General features: G+C 59.7%; 1 pseudogene across 1 annotated transcript; it reads left to right on the top strand.

Moving 5' to 3' along the window:
- Positions 1-1,359: 1,359 nt before the first annotated feature.
- On the top strand, positions 1,360-2,976 carry LOC308577983 (zinc finger and BTB domain-containing protein 9 pseudogene; annotated as a pseudogene). Its single transcript has one exon. The product of its transcript is annotated as a zinc finger and BTB domain-containing protein 9 pseudogene (transcript).
- The last annotated feature ends 767 nt before the right edge of the window (positions 2,977-3,743 follow it).

Below are 3,743 nucleotides of genomic sequence, written 5' to 3'. Positions count from 1 at the left end.
GTATGAGCTTTCGTGTGCATGCACACTTCTTCAGATACACTGTATGTATGTGTGTGTGTGTGTGTGTGTGTGTGTGTGTATGTATGTACAGTATGTGTGTATCTGAAGAAGTGTGCATGCACACGAAAGCTCATACCAAGAACTAACTTAGTTGGTCTTTAAGGTGCTACTGGAAGTAAATAGTGGAAATCTCAGGAAAGAAAGGGGGGGAGCATATAGGCACATGAAGTGGCAGAGATTCCCCTTGAAAGATGGGGCGAGAAGAGAGAAGCCAAGAGAGCCCCAAAGGCGCCTCCGTCTCTGATAGGCAGGGTGCTTTTATTATTCATATTATTACAGTGGAACCTCGGTTGTGGAACGCCTCCATTGTCGGGCGTACACTCCTGAATTAAAAAAAACACATTCAGATCTCAGGGTGTTTCACACCATAATATACAAGAGGAAAACAAGTCAATAAGTAAACAGCAAAAGAAGACCCCTCCCCTTATTCTATTCTGGACTCTCCTCCTGCCCCGTCCTGCTCCAGTGGCTGGAGAGATCCTGGAGCTTCACCGGAGGCCAGGCAGCAGCAGCAGCAGCAGCTGAGGAGCGTAGAAATGTCGGGTCAGAAGGGACCCTGAAGGTTATCTAGGGGGCTGGACAAGATTTTATTACTTATGTGCCTCCCATCTGACAGGGTTGCCCCAGCCACTCTGGGCGGCTTGCAGTAAAATATTTTAAAAGATGACCCTCGAGGTCCCTACCAATTCCTCTCTCTGTGTAAATTATTGAATGTGCCTACATGCCATTTTTTGTTTACTGAAAGCTCAAAGCAGCTTACTTTAACAGAAATAAACAAATCACATTGTTCCAAATCACAGAACACAATTAGGAGCACTGTGAAATATCAGCAACAGTGCTGTAAAACAGACAAATGAACCCACAAATCAGCACTAGAAAATGAACAGACTCAAGGAGGCTCCAAAATTTGTCCAGCCAGAAGCCTCCGAAAGAGAAATATGATTTCTGTCAAACAGGGAACTCCTGGCCAAACTTGTGGCTTCCCGTGGCCACCTACAGAAGGCAGCGTTCCCAAAGGGGGGCATCACAATGTTGTTTTATGGTTTTTTATCCCAACACCTTGTATCATCAGGAATCCCTGGTGGGCGGCTGCCCAGGCTTCTGAGACAAGGCAGCAGCAGAGGAGAGAGAAAGGTTTGGAAAGGAGCCCAGCCCCCTGCAATACAGTTGATAAAGCAAGCCTCTTGTGGGGGTTGGGCTAGATGACCCTTGGGCTCCCTCCCGCCTGGCCTGCGGAGCCCCCTGTGCCCTCTCCTCCCCCCTTGGCCCCTCACCCTCTCCCTCCTCCTTGCAGCGGCCATGGAGCCCGAGACGCGCAGCGTGCAGATTGAGTTCCCTCACTACGCCGCCGTCCTGCTGGAGTCGCTCAACAAGCACCGGCTGGAGGGCAAGTTCTGCAACATCGCCATCCACGTCCAGGGCCGCGTCTTCCAGGCGCACAAGAGCGTCCTGGCCGCCTCCTCGCCCTACTTCCACGACAAGCTGCTCCTGCACGACACCAACTGCATCGTGCTGCCCGGCGTCATCGAGCCGGACGCCTTCGAGAACCTCCTGCAGCTCATCTACTCGGGGCGCCTCAGGCTGCTCCTGGAGGCCCTGCCCAGCCACCTCCTGGTGGCCAGCGGGCTCCAGATGTGGCAGGTGGTGGACCAGTGCTCAGGCATCCTCAAGGAGCTGGAGGGCGGCGCCTGCCGGCCTTGGTCCAGCCGCGCCAGCGAGAGCCAGTCGCCCAGCAGCAGCAACTACTTTGGCTCCAGGGACGAGGCTGAAGCCGAGGCTCCTGGGCGGCGGCGGCGCACCTGCCCCGACGGCGAGGTCCTGAAGATCCGCGTGCCGCCTGACGAGGAGGAGGACGAGGAGGAGGAGGATGAGGAGCACCAGGCGCAGATCTGCAGCGGCTCCACCGACGGGCCGGCCAAGGCCGAGGAGAGCCGAGTCAAGGAGCCGCCCTTTGCCTCGGCCCACGAGGCCCCCAAGGTCTTCTACATCAAGCAGGAGCGCTTTGACGCTGAGGAGGCGGCCGCCTCGGCCTCGGTGCTGGGCGGATCCGGCAGCAGCTCGTGCCTGTCGGAGGCTGGCTTCTTCAAGTCTCTGGGCAGGCCGCTGGCCGTGTCGGGGCTGTGCCCGGCCGAGATCCAGGAGAGCGGCGAGGTCAGCTACCTGCTCCCTGGCGCCCCGGCGGCATCCTCGTCCAGCGGCCCTGGCGGCGGCTTCTCGACAAAGGCGGACTCGGTGGCCTTCCCCGAGAGTTCGTGGAAGCCCGTGGACCTCCATGGCAACGAGATCCTGGCGCACGCCGTGCACGGGCAGGTGGTTCACGCGCCCGTCAAGCTGATGTCTGCGCCCGACGGCAAGAAGTTTGGCTGCCTGTGCGGGAAGCGCTTTGCGGTCAAGCCCAAGCGGGACCGCCACATCATGCTGACCTTCAGCCTGCGCCCCTTTGGCTGCTCCGTCTGCAACAAGAAGTTCAAGCTGAAGCACCACCTGACCGAGCACATGAAGACGCACGGCGGCAACCTGTACGCCTGCGAGGACTGCGGGCGCAAGTTCCGCGTCCAGAGCTGCTTCCTCAAGCACAAGGAGATCTGCAAGGGGCAGGGCTGGGCCACCGCCTGCTGGACCTACAAGTAGAAGCAGGGGGGAGAGGCCCACCCAGAGATGGATGGAGGGATGGGAATCCCTGTGGACCCTCTTGGGGGCACGGAGGCGGGTTTGGGGGTCAGGGGGCCAGAGTACGTGTGGTGGGCAGGGCACCTCCCCCTGTGCTGGGGGGCGATGGCATAGACACGCCCAAAGACCCCCCTTCGCCAGCCCCGCCACTTTGGGGATCAGGCTGGCGTGAAAGGCAGGGAGCGAAGGGTTAAGCCCCAGGTGATGGGGAGGGGGGCTCCGTCAAGAGGGCTCTCCCCTTCCTGGACAGTCCCCCCTTCCCAGGCATGTAAGCTGTGGGGCCTTGTACAGGCCTGCTCTTCCTGCCCCACCTTCTTGGGGGGGAGTCCCTGCTGCCCCCAGGTGGCGTCTGCACACCCCCCACTTCTCTGCCTCTGTCTGGACACCATTTAAAATCTAATTCAATGCACAATTTTGAAATCGACATTAAAACCCCGCCATTCACACAAACTGGCTGCTGGATGAGGACGTGGAAAGCTGCTCTCGTTCAGCCCCTCCAACGGCTCCAGGGGGGAGACGGGGGGCTGAGAGAGGCCTCCCCGGCTGCTGCCCTCCCTGGTCTTCCGGTGGACTGGCTCTGGACATGGAGGCTCCACTGTGGCCTTGCCCTGCTCTTCCTCTTCCTCCCTCACATCCATTTTGGTTGTTGGCCTGCACACGGCCCTGTGCCCCCCGGCCTCGCTGTGCCCCAAAGCGCGTCTGTCCCAGATCCCTGGGGCCCCTGGCGGCAACCCTCCCCGCTGTTCTGCCCTCTTATGATTTCCCCAGGTAAGAATGAGCTGCCCTGCCTTTCTGGACGCTGCTTCTGAGAGGACCTGGGCAGGGGAAGGGCTTGGTGGGCAGAGGAGCCCCTCGGGTTCCTCCTGCTGCCGGCCCAGGGGTCTGGCCCTTGGGGCTGCAGGGAGGGCAGCCGGCAGCCAGGGGGTCTCCAGCGCCCTTTTCCCAGAAGAGCTGGCAGGCTGCAGGTGCCCCACATGCCCCACAGCTGTGTGCAGAAGGACAGGAGGGAGAGG

Source organism: Podarcis bocagei (genome assembly GCF_964188305.1).
Source record: "Podarcis bocagei genome assembly, chromosome: W".
Classification (NCBI taxonomy): Eukaryota; Metazoa; Chordata; class Lepidosauria; order Squamata; family Lacertidae; genus Podarcis; species Podarcis bocagei.
The sequence above is the reverse complement of the archived record's forward strand: the minus strand, read 5'-3'. Positions and strand labels throughout refer to the sequence as shown.